This window comes from Caretta caretta, chromosome 5, assembly GCF_965140235.1.
Source record: "Caretta caretta isolate rCarCar2 chromosome 5, rCarCar1.hap1, whole genome shotgun sequence".
Classification (NCBI taxonomy): domain Eukaryota; kingdom Metazoa; phylum Chordata; order Testudines; family Cheloniidae; genus Caretta; species Caretta caretta.
In genome coordinates, this window is record NC_134210.1 from 46,888,414 (window position 1) to 46,902,085 (window position 13,672).

Below are 13,672 nucleotides of genomic sequence, written 5' to 3' on the forward strand. Positions count from 1 at the left end.
GGTTGAGTTCAGGATCCTGACACAGGGAAGAAAGGTAAGCAGCAGGATACAGACCCTGGACTTCAGGAAAGCAGACTTCGACTCCCTCAGGGAACGGATGGGTAGGATCCCCTGGGGGACTAACATGAAGGGGAAAGGAGTCCAGGAGAGCTGGCTGTATTTCAAGGAATCCCTGTTGAGGTTACAGGGACAAACCATCCCGAGGTGTCGAAAGAATAGTAAGTATGGCAGGCGACCAGCTTGGCTTAACGGTGAAATCCTAGCAGATCTTAAGCATAAAAAAGAAGCCTACAAGAAGTGGAAGGTTGGACATATGACCAGGGAAGAGTATAAAAATATTGCTCGGGCATGTAGGAATGAAATTAGGAGGGCCAAATCACACCTGGAGCTGCAGCTAGCGAGAGATGTTAAGAGTAACAAGAAGGGTTTCTTCAGGTATGTTGGCAACAAGAAGAAAGCCAAGGAAAGTGTGGGCCCCTTAATGAATGAGGGAGGCAACCTAGTGACGGAGGATGTGGAAAAAGCTAATGTACTCAATGCTTTTTTTGCCTCTGTCTTCACGAACAAGGTCAGCTCCCAGACTGCTGTGCTGGGCATCACAACATGGGGAATAGATGGCCAGCCTTCTGTAGAGAAAGAGGTGGTTAGGGACTATTTAGAAAAACTGGACGTGCACAAGTCCATGGGGCCGGATGAGTTGCATCCGAGAGTGCTAAAGGAACTGGCGGCTGTGATTGCAGAGCCATTGGCCATTATCTTTGAAAACTCGTGGCGAACGGGGGAAGTCCCGGATGACTGGAAAAAGGCTAATGTAGTGCCAATCTTTAAAAAAGGGAAGAAGGAGGATCCTGGGAACTACAGACCAGTAAGCCTCACTTCAGTCCCCGGAAAAATCATGGAGCAGGTCCTCAAAGAATCAATCCTGAAGCACTTAGAGGAGAGGAAAGTGATCAGGAACAGTCAGCATGGATTCACCAAGGGAAGGTCATGCCTGACTAATCTAATCGCCTTCTATGATGAGATTACTGGTTCTGTGGATGAAGGGAAAGCAGTGGATGTATTGTATCTTGACTTTAGCAAAGCTTTTGACACGGTCTCCCACAGTATTCTTGTCAGCAAGTTAAGGAAGCATGGGCTGGATGAATGCACTATAAGGTGGCTAGATTGTCGGGCTCAACGGGTAGTGATCAATGGCTCCATGTCTAGTTGGCAGCCGGTGTCAAGTGGAGTGCCCCAGGGGTCGGTCCTGGGGCCGGTTTTGTTCAGTATCTTCATAAATGATCTGGAGGATGGTGTGGATTGCACTCTCAGCAAATTTGCGGATGATACTAAACTGGGAGGAGTGGTAGATACGCTGGAGGGCAGGGATAGGATACAGAGGGACCTAGACAAATTGGAGGATTGGGCCAAAAGAAATCTGATGAGGTTCAATAAGGATAAGTGCAGGGTCCTGCACTTAGGACGGAAGAACCCAATGCACAGCTACAGACTAGGGACCGAATGGCTAGGCAGCAGTTCTGCGGAAAAGGACCTAGGGGTGACAGTGGACGAGAAGCTGGATATGAGCCAGCAGTGTGCCCTTGTTGCCAAGAAGGCCAATGGCATTTTGGGATGTATAAGTAGGGGCATAGCGAGCAGATCGAGGGACGTGATCGTCCCCCTCTATTCGACATTGGTGAGGCCTCATCTGGAGTACTGTGTCCAGTTTTGGGCCCCACACTACGAGAAGGATGTGGATAAATTGGAGAGAGTCCAGCGAAGGGCAACAAAAATGATTAGGGGTCTGGAACACATGAGTTATGAGGAGAGGCTGAGGGAGCTGGGATTGTTTAGCCTGCAGAAGAGAAGAATGAGGGGGGATTTGATAGCTGCTTTCAACTACCTGAGAGGTAGTTCCAGAGAGGATGGTTCTAGACTATTCTCAGTGGTGGAAGAGGACAGGACAAGGAGTAATGGTCTCAAGTTGCAGTGGGGGAGGTTTAGTTTGGATATTAGGAAAAACTTTTCCACTGGGAGGGTGGTGAAACACTGGAATGCGTTACCTAGGGAGGTGGTAGAATCTCCGTCCTTAGAGGTTTTTAAGGTCAGGCTTGACAAAGCCCTGGCTGGGATGATTTAACTGGGAATTGGTCCTGCTTCGAGCAGGGGGTTGGACTAGATGACCTTCTGGGGTCCCTTCCAACCCTGAGATTCTAGGACTCTATGATTCTAAAGCGTAAGTGAGCACACACACAAGGGTCTTGTGTTCAGTGGCAAAGACCACATCGAATGCCTATTTGCCACCCGTAGCTCTGCCCCAGCTTGTGCTAGAACACAATAATCTTGAACTCCCTGCAGTGTTCCATGCAAGGATCTGCAAGATCAAGGCCTAAGGAAACGGGACACTCCCCTGACTTGACCTTATTCATTACGTTAGAAGAAGTTTTGCCTGAGTAAGATGCAGGATCTGGTTCAGTATCTGTGTAATGTTGATCTGCTTCAATATTTTCAAACAGAGAAGGAAGTTAGAAGTGGAAAAACATCTTATTTAATGACATGGTTTAAATGCATGTAGTAATAGCTTGTTTTTAAAGCCGCCATAAGTGCAAAATGAATCAATTCCCTAGCTACACCCTGTATCATTATGGCTTACCAAATATAATTTTATTTGAACTCCTTAGTATGTTTTAATATTTATTCTGAAGGGCTAAGAATTCAAAAATGGCTGAACCTTTACGCTTAACATTGTACACATCCCTTGACCACAATGAATAGCAGTTTGAAAAAACTGTGGTAATAAAGTAAGACAATTATTAACCATGCTATGGCACATGGACAGTAGAAACAAACATGAACTTTTAAGTGGCAATCTTAAATCTTATACTTGGGAGAAGATTTACCATGAAACAAACTGTGAGGTGGCACGGGGCCCCCAGTGACGGGGGGAGGGAGGCCCAAAATGTAGGACAGATATCTGACAACCTGCCCCTGACTCCCAGCCATCGGTGCAGCAGGGGTCAGACAGGCAGGCTGCCTGCATGTCATGGCCGGTGGCCCCACGCTGCTCCCGGAAGCAGCCAGCTGCTGGCACGTCTCTGTGTGCCTCTGGCGGGGGGGAGGCGGCTTCACGCACTGCCTCCGCCCCGGGCAGCGAACTGCTGTCCCCTTCCCCCCAGGGGGCGTGCAGAGACATGCCAGCAGCAGGGCTAAGGTGACTCCCTGCCTGCTCTTCCTCCCTCCCTCCCTGCTGCTTCACTCCAGAAGTGGCTGGCATGTCCCTGTGGCCCCTGGGGGGGGTGTCTTCACGCGCTACCCCCCGCCCCAAGTGCTGCCTCCGCAGCTCCCATTGGCTGGGAACCGCGGCCAATGGAAGCTGCGGAGGAGGCACCAGCAGGCAGCGGCACATGACCCCCTGGCCCTCCCCCGCCTAGGAGCTGCTGCCGGAGAGGTGTGTGTGCTGGTCACTTTGGGAGACGCGCTGCCCGAGGTAAATGCTGCCCCTCTGTCTCCCTCCTGCACCCCAACCCCTAGCCCCAGCCCAGAACCTACACCCCACACCCAAACTTCCTCCCAGAGCCCACACCCCTCACCCCTCCTCCCACACCCCAACCCCCTGCCCCAGCACATGATGTATATAATATATCCTGCTGTCTGTTCCCCAAGTACAGTTTGACAGACTTGCAAAACACCATTTTGTTTGTTTTTAATTGTAATTTTATTACATATCAATGCATTTTGAACAGTAATTTAAATCAGTTTTGACTGCTTGATGGCACAGAGATAGACAACATATTACATTAAGGGGCTAACCATTTGTATTTTTTGCAGGGGAGGTATTCTTAAAGGTAAAATGAACCCTAGTGAACTCTTTTGGTATTCATGTAGCTGTAATATGTGATACTATATAGACTCCCTTGTAACACAGCATCAGTTAATATCCATCTATTGTAAAGCGTTGGTCATAATTGGATTTACACTTTTCTCATAAAGTTGTTGAAATGTAACTAATTTTACTGTAATCATGATCTTTAAAAATTGAATAGTATCTTTTATTGAATAGCTGTTGCAGGACATCATTAGCTTGTGGACTTTAATATCTGGAGTATAATATAATTTCCATGATTCCATTAAACATCCATCAGGTCTGAAGGCTGGGTTCAAGGCTACTGCATTTGAATTACCAAAACGTATACAAATTGGAAACTTTAAAAATAAATAGAACAGAGTACTGCTGTAATTTCTTTGTTCAAATCTACCATGAGAGTGAGGAGAATTTCTTTTTAAACAACAGAATCAGATCCATGCATTATGAAAACAAATGGCTTAGAAAAACAAGGTTATAATGCCATCTGGGGGTTTATGTTGACATCACAATCCAATCAAGATGAGAGTATTTGGCAATTTACAATTGCCTGTCAATTGTTCTAAAGAATTATTCTCTACACTTTTACACAAAATATAGTAAGCACTTTCAGAATCCCTAGCATGGTTAGAGCATTGCTTTTTTCTAATTTTTCAGTACAAACATATTTGCTATAGAGCAGAAGTAGAAACTCCAAAGCATGCAATGTAAAAGCAAACATAACAGTATGACAATATATATCATTATGCTGCTTCCCTTCACATGGCAAAATCGACTGGAAAAACACAAATAAAAGAGGCACAAAAATATTCACATATATTCATAAAATGCACAAAAACTCCAGAGATTACACCACAGATCCAATACAGAAAAGTCTGCTGGGTTCCTGGAGGCAGAAAAATGATCATTCAAGCACAAATAAACCAGATAATTCAGCAAATTGAAGCATTAAAAATGGAAACAGATCAACCATATTTCTAATTCATTAAATAGCTACAAAAGTAGGCCTTTGTCTGGTTTTAAATTAGGGATGTGTGAAATGGTCCAGCTAAAATAAGAACTGACCTTAAACTTTGCCATAAATTATAACCAAATTTGAACACTTTTGTAGTTAGAAAAAATGTGGATAACTTCCCCCATCATCATCATCATCATTATTTTTCCATTTGTATGCACTTCCATACTTCTTGGTTATGACTCAAACCAGATGGGAAATCAACAACATATTTTGCATATTTAAATGTTAAAACTATAGCTGAGTGGAGAAAGGTAATTCTGTTTCATGGAGGATTTTAGTATTTCAAAATCTGATTTTATTGTGATTAGGAACAAAACCCAAAAATTCAGAATTCTCTCTGAAAGGGAATGTGGAAGCCTGGGGCCCTCAACTCTGAAGCAATCCACATGGTGATTTGCCCCTGGGACACAGACCTTGGGAGACCTGGAATCTCTGACCTTGGGGCAGTCTGCATAGTGGGCTGCCTAGAGGCTCCAGAACCTGGAAGCCCTAGGGTCCCCAACAGCCTGCCAGACAGCCTGCTGAAGATCTGGCAAGAAACTAGGTAGGTTTCTGCCAGACTCCTGCCTAGGTTTGGTTGGAACTTCAGTGAACTCAACCGATTTCTACAAAAAAATGTTTCAGTTTCATCCAACTGGCAAATTCTAATGAAACAACGTTTTGCTGGAATTTTTCCAACCAGGTCTGGTTAAAACAATTTTAAAAAAATCTTGAAAGAGGCCAATTGTGCACACAAATGGAATCTATGTAACCATCTCTTTCTATTGGTCTTACCCTCACTCCCACTGTTCGTAGCATCTTTTCTTCAATTAGATTGCATTGTCTTTGGGGCAGGAACTGTCTTTTACTACGTTTATATAGCACTTAGCACATTGGGCCCTGATTGTGACTGAAGCGCTACTGTAATATAAATAATAAAGGGCCAATTACTATAAAAAGGGCAATTGCTTTTGGTATTTCTGGCCCAAATGGAAGGGGGCCCTAATAGATATGACATGAGAGAGCCCATTATCATCAGGAGAGTTCTAGTTCATTTTTCTTCTACTTGTGAAGCTTTAATATTTTAGAAAATCATCTGTATGCTTGATTGCTTATCTGCACTGAACTGAACCTTTGAACCTTTTGAGGTTTACCCCTTTAAAGAGTCAAGCAAAAGCAAAGCAAGGAATTATGAAAATCAAATTAGTCAGGGCTCATCTCCAAATAGTTGTGCATCAGATCTAATCACAAAGGACCACAAAAATGGTAGAAAAATCCCATGTCCATTGAACGGAGTGGTGGAAGCTGTGGAGATTCCATACCAGTGGGCTGCAGAGCAGTGATCAGAGACTATGATGATAAGTGTGGTATAAGAATCTGTAGGAACCGAATAGAATCCGCAGGGCCTCAATCCACACCACCACATAGGGATTTGGTGGGGCAGGGTGTAGCCAATTGACATGAATCCATGATAATTCAGGTCCGCAGGCCAAAAATTTAGGTGAGGGTTGTGTAGCTGCTGCTGCAGCTCCTGGAATGGCCAGGTGTTCTCCGACCTGGTGGAGGAGTCCAATCCCTCAGGCCTACTGCAGAATTTCTATGCTCAGGGTCCATTTATTAAGACTTTGTGTGGGGTTAAAGGGCTTGGTCTGTTTTTAAAGACAAGTTAACCTCTCCCTCTATAGAAACCTCCTGCCACTCCATCTCAGCCCCTGGTAATAGCGTGCACTGAATCTTGTTTCTGTTTGTATTTTTAATTAGACCCAATCAGCCTACCATTACATACTTACAATTATGCTGTGTCCATTTTACAGAGAAAATTATAGATAAAATGTCAGAAAACTCTTGTTCTTCATTTTCTACATCTAATTTTTAATGGAAAAAGCAAAAATACTCCGTAAATTAAGTCTAATTTGTATGCAGTTTTGCATGCTATGCAGCATTAGGTTCAAAATAGGAAACATACTTCATTTGAATTCTATAATCATAATTATAATACATTTTTAGTTATTTTTCCCCTTCTAACTACAAATAGGATTCCGTTGCACTAAGGGAACAATGTGGGAACCTCCTTGTGGCTGATTTGCCACAGTGCGCAGAATCAGGCTGGCGAGCAGGTAGGAACCATTGGGCCCTCCTTCCCAGCCTGGAGCTAACTGCACACTTCTCTCTCCGCTGTGTCTCGCTCTCCCTCCTATCCCTCTATTCCCATTCACAGACTGCTTCCCTCTCCCCCTTGGCCTTTGGTATGAATCAGAGAGCACTTTCTTTGAAATGTGTAAACTTTGGCCAAATTTTAAAAAGCATTAAAATCTGGCCTCGATCCTGCCCCTGTAATCATTTGTCTGCTTACCTGACACACATGGAACATATTTCTCTGGTTCCTCAAAGACTGCACTGACTTTTGTTTCACTTATCAGTGCAATTCAAGGAGTTGATTTTTTCCCTATGAAGCTATTCAAAGGTTTGGACTGGGCTACCCCAGAGGCCACCTCATTTCTTGTACTATCACTTGACAGATAAGATCGACTGAAGTATTTAAGATTACAGTCCCAAAATGTATACATCTAGGTTGAAACCCTAGCCCATGGGACCAGGTTTTCACCCCTTGAGTCTGGGTATTATAAGGAGGGCCCCTAGGTTGTGAACTTGCTTCCCCCCAGGTACAATGATCTTCAGGATACATTGTAAGGCCCAATAATATTTATTATTTGTGAAATCAACCTATTCCCTTCCTGGTTTGTGAAAAAAGGCATGAGCAACTGGTGCCAGTCCTGACCAAAATAGTCAACACTTCTTTCAGAGAAGGAATCTTCCTTTCCTCCTTCAAACATGCAATGGTCCAACCAACACTGAAGAAAACCCCCGTAGATACATTAGTTCTAACCAACTACTTCCCAGAATCAAACCTCCCATTCTGAAGCAAGGTCATAGAGAAGATAGCCAAAGGCCAACAACAAATTCATCTAGCTGAAGCTCATGTTCTAGACCTGGCAAAATCTGGATTCAGGCCAGGACATGGAACTGAAACTGCTTTACTGGCAGTGATGATAAATCTCTTGCAGTCAATGGATAAAGAAAAGGAGTACTTGTGGCACCTTAGAGACTAACCAATTTATTTGAGCATGAGCTTTCGTGAGCCACAGCTCACTTCATCAGATGAAGTGAGCTGTGGCTCACGAAAGCTCATGCTCAAATAAATTGGTTAGTCTCTAAGGTGCCACAAGTACTCCTTTTCTTTTTGCGAATACAGACTAACACGGCTGTTCCTCTGAAACCAGTCAATGGATAGAGGGCAGACATCCATTCTCATCCTCCTGGACCCCTCTACAGCATTCAACACTGTCAGCCATGAACTACTGCTGCTGTCCCACCTGAGAGAGGTGGCAAGGGTTTAGGGGAATGCACCAAAATGGTGCATGTTCTTCCTGGAGGAATACACCCAACAAGTAGTGATAGGAAACTGTACCTCCACCACCAGACCCCTCACTAGTGGAGTCCCATAAGGTTCAATTCTCTTGCTGGTCTTTTTCTATAAGCATCTACTAGATGATTTGGTCAGGCAACATGGTCTCAGATGCCAGCTATATGCAGATGACACACAGTTCTACCTATTATTCACCACATACAACCATACCACCACCACCAAGATGGCCCAGTGCGTGGTGTGACGTTGCACCCCATAATGCTTTATGGGAATATGCTTATGAATGTACATATGACATAACTGGAATATGTTTTATGCTACATATGCCATGTAATGTATCTCTGTAAAGGTTATGATCTACTGAATATATTCATCCTCTTTGTATGTATGTATCATTTTTGTATTCGAAGTTATGAATATTGGCTATGTACTTGTTTAATCTTAAGTAGCCTCAGTAAAGCAATTGGTCAGCTTCCTGAGAAAAGACTATGCTCAGTAAGTGCCCAATCAAGAAACACTTAAGCCAACAATTGGAGATGCCAGTCCACATCTGAGCTTTCTCAGGAATGTGCCTTGGCTGGTAAGGAACTCAGTCATGCATGGACATGTGACTTGCCCATATGACTCCAAAACTCCATTTTGTAGCTGGATTCTACACAGGGGGAGGGAGGGGTGTGCACCCACAAGAGAAAGTCTATTTAAACCCCTAGGAGACCCCTCCATTTTGTCTTCAGCTGGCTCAAGAGGTAGCCTCTCCACCCCCAAAGGACACCTGAAGGAAACTGGAACAAAGGACAGTAACCACAGGGGGCGTGAGTGATTGCTGGACCCAGACTAGAAGGAGATTAGTCTGTAAAAGGAACCTTACTGGAACACCTCTGAGGGTGAGGTTTTATCTGTATTCAGCTTTCTTACTGTATAAGGCATAGACTTGCATGTTTTATTTTATTTTGCTTGGTAATTCACTTTGTTCTGTCTGTTATCACTTGGAACCACTTAAATCCCACTTTTTGTATTTAATAAAATCACTTTTTACTTATTAATTAACCCAGAGTATGTAGTAATACCTGGGGATGGGGGCAAACAGCTGTGCATATCTCTCTATCAGTGTTATAGAGGGCAAACAATTTATGAGTTTACCCTGTATAAGCTTTATACAGGGTAAAACGGATTTATTTGGGGGTTGGACCCCATTGGGAGTTGGGCATCTGAGTGTTAGAGACAGGAACACTTCTTAAGCTGCTTTCAGTTAAGCCTGCAGTTTGTGGGAGGTGGTTCAGACTTGGATCTGTGTTTGTAGCTGGCAAGTGTGTCTGGCACAACCAGGCAGGGTTTTGGAGTCCCAAGCTGGCAGGGAAGGCAGGGACAGAAGTAGTCTTGGCAATCAGTTGGCAGCCCCAAGGGGGTTTCTGTGATCCAACCCATCACACTTGGACAAGACCAGTTCATGGATGAAAAACAGCTGGTTGAATATGAACCTGAGCAAGACAGAACTGATGCTGGTGGGCAGAGGAAAGTACAGTAAAAAGCTGTTTTATCCGGCACTTCACTAACTAGAAAGCTCTATAAACTGGCATTTCTGATCTTCATTGAAATTCCGGTTTATAGTGTGGTTGGTGCAGGGCAGGCAGGGGGTTGGTGTGCGGGAGGGAGTGTGGAGTGCAGGCTCTGGGAGGGAGTTTGGGTGTGGGAGGGGGCTCGGGGCAGTGTGTTGGGACACGGGACGGGGCCTGGGGTGCCGGATCCGGGGGACACTCACCTTGAGTGGCTCCCCGCAAGCAGCAACCTGTCTTGGCTGCTCCGAGGTGCTGCCCCCATAGCTCCCATTGGCCACGGTTCCCAGCCAATGGGAGCTGTGGAACTAGTGGTCGGGGTGGGGGAAGCGTGTGGAGCTGCTCCCATGCCTCCACCTAGGAACACCGGGGACAGGTCACCGCTTGCAGGGAGTCGCCCAAGGTGAGTGTCCCCCAGATATTGCACCTCGCACTCCCTTCATTGCCCCAACCTGCTGCTCCAAGCCCCCTCCCGCACCTAAACTCCCTCCCGGAGCCCAGGCCCACACCCAATCCCCAACCCCGCATGCAAGTTCCCTCCCTCTTAGTTAACTGGCATTTTTCATTTACCAGCACCCCCCATTCTTCCACATGCCGGATAAAACAGCTTTTACTGTATTTTGAAGTGTTTACAGCCACAGTGACATCTCTTTTGACTGAAGGTTCACACCCACAATTTGTCAATTCAGTCTGTAGTTTAGGAGTACTCTTGGATTCCTAACTGATGCTGAGTTCTCACATAGCAGCATCCACAAGTAATACTGTCTACCATCTCCAGTTGCCTAGAAGTCTCTGACCCATCCTGGTGGATAATGACCTGGCCTCAGTTTTTCAAGCCTTCATTACCTCTCAGCTAGACTACAGCAATATGATATACCTGGGCATGAAACTTTCAGCATTTAGGAAAGTCCAACTAGTACAGAATGCTGCAGCCTGTCTCCCCAGTAACACAGGCTACCACTAGAACATCAAATTTGTCTTCCACTCTCTACGCTGGCTTCCCATAGAATTTTGAATCAAATTCAAGGTCTTGGTCTTCATCTTAAAGGTGCTCCATGACCTGGGCCTAGGATATCTGAAGACTCTGCTTGACAACTTTGCTCCTCTAGCACAATGGAACGCTCTAAAATAAGGGGAAAACTTATCTGTACAGGAAACAGAACTTTCTTAGGGGCTCGTCTGAAACTGTGGAATGAACTCCCACAGGAACTAAGGACCGTGACAAACCTCACTGCTTTCCACTCCAAGTGCCAGGCACATTTCTTTGACCTTGGCTCCTCTAGTATAAATACATAGCAACATATATATTAAAAACAAATGAACTAACACCCTAGCAAAACAATACACTTCACTGCACACACTGCTCCCCCCGGAGAAAGGATGAGAGAACAAACACGGGACAGATGTTACTAACATTTCCTAATGCACAACCAGAAGGTGCTCTGATACTACAGTGAGAAGTGCAGCATAAGAACCTATGTAGAATAGAAAATGTAATCTCTTCCTGGGTAGGTGGATTAAGTAGAGATAATTATTTTCTTTTTACAGATGTGGGAGAGTTCTTTTTTTTTGTCAGTGTCATGTATTAATGTAGTTATTTTGAATAATTGATTTTTGTACATTTTTAGACTTGTTATTGTAATTGTACCTGGAGATTTATGACAAGTTCAAGATGACAAAAATGGAATACATAAAACAATAAAAAGGGGACCCTCTTGGGCAGACAACACTGGTTGTGCATACAGTGGAATCTGTGGAGAATTAAGAAATCTGTTGGCCAGACTGAGATGTAACCATTATCCTTCCCATTAAAATATCCTATTTGTGTGGCTGAACTGGTCTGTGTCCACCTTGATTTCTTTAACACGTAAAATGTTTTGGATTGTATTTGATACTAGCAGAGTGTGAAATTTTTGCAGACACTTTTCACCTCATATTTTTATTTAGAAATAAGGTAAAAGAACTGTCTGGATTAGGCACCGATTTTGAAGCTCAAACGCAACAGATTAAACCTCAAAGGTATTTCTAGTTGCTGCTCCCCAAAAATTCCCCCTCAGCTCTTCGAAAATAAGCATGATTCCAAATGTTACTATGTACCTGCTTCAAACTGCTCACACACAATCTACAAGACAAAAGTTATTTGTAGAAATTATTTGGAGAATAATTTCAACTACATAAACGTGAAAAAATTATAATATGGTTACAGACAATTCACAAATTGAAAAAGCGGCATAATTTGTTCAATAATTGTCTCAGTTCTAATATTATATATACTCCTGTGTATACATATTAGGTCATGTCTACACTATAGCTATTACAGCGGCACAGCTGTCCTACTCCAGCTATGCCGCTGTAAGGTCTCCTGTGTAACCATTCTATGCCGGCAGGAGAGAACTCTCCTGCTGGCATAATTAAACCACCCTAACAAGCACCGGTAGCTCTGTCAGTGGGAGATTGTCTCCCGCCGAAATAGTGCTGTCCACACCACCACTTTTGTTGGTGAAACTTTCGTCGGTCAGGGATGTGTTTTTTCACAACCCAACCGACAAAAGTTTTACTGACAAAAGTGATAGTACTGTATAGACAAAGCCTTAGATATAGTTATGCATACATATGCATGTGTATGTTGTTTATATATGTTCATGTACATTTGTGTACCAATTAAACTCATCCATGTAAATTTCTAGATGCTGACAGTAAACTAACCTGAGTTGAACTTTATTAATAGAATTGCAGATGACTGTATGAACAGCTTCAGATCATTAATGATTGTTTCATGGATAACATGGTGAGAAAATAAAAATGCCATGCTCATATTGTATAGAGCCTTAATATGATCCACTGTTGACTGACTGTGGTGGATGCTAATAAGTCATTAAATCAAAAATGTGCATCTAAATCAGGCAATGGAATACGTTCTGGTGGATTTCTGTCATCACGAGTACACTCATTACAAATATTGTAATTATGAATGAAAAGCCATTAGGGATACATACTGGAAGTTCAATTTAATATTCTCCTGCATTGGTGCTTCCTGGTGTTCATGAAGTGTACTACAAATTTGCTGTTTGAGATACAAAAACTGGTGGCAAGAAGCCTTTTAGAAAGGAAGCACAGAATTTCACAGCCCATTCAAAATTAGTGTAATGGAGAAAATGATCTGAGAGATTGGGCAACAGAGTGTGTATTCATTTAAGGAGAGAATTAAAAATGTGCCCAAAATTAGAATTTTGATTATGGATCTGGCAAAAGCCAAGTCAGGAAAGCTATAAGACAAAAGGCACTGTTATATCAGATCCAACATATTCAGGGTCTGACAAACAAGCTCTTAGCTCAATTTACATCCGCATTTAGGTGGGGGGAGGGGGCGAGAGGGATCTGTTAAAAGAAAGAAGGCAGGTCCCCCTCCTCTCCCTGGCTTCGTTAACCAGAGCTCACCACCTCGTTGGCTAGTACAGTGAGAGCACTCCTTCCTGTTGCAATCTCTGGAGGGGATGCCAATATGGGTAAAATAGTTTAATTTCTATGTCTATCATACATCATCTGCTGAAATTGCCAATAGGGGCTGCAATTAGTGCCATCTGTGATATTTTTGTGAAATGCATGCCTCCCCAAGAGGAGCTGGACTGAGACTGCTCTTCCCTTGCCATTTCACAGAAGACACCAAGTAGCTTCTGGAGACTAGTAATGTGTGGGCATTACCAATCTACAATGTTTCCTGATTTTACAAGTTACACACAGCTAGAATATAAATATATATCATATTAATAATATGTATTATCCACACCATATTGCATTAAGCACCAATAACAATAAGTATAAATATTATAACAGTGATATAGCCTAAACTAGCG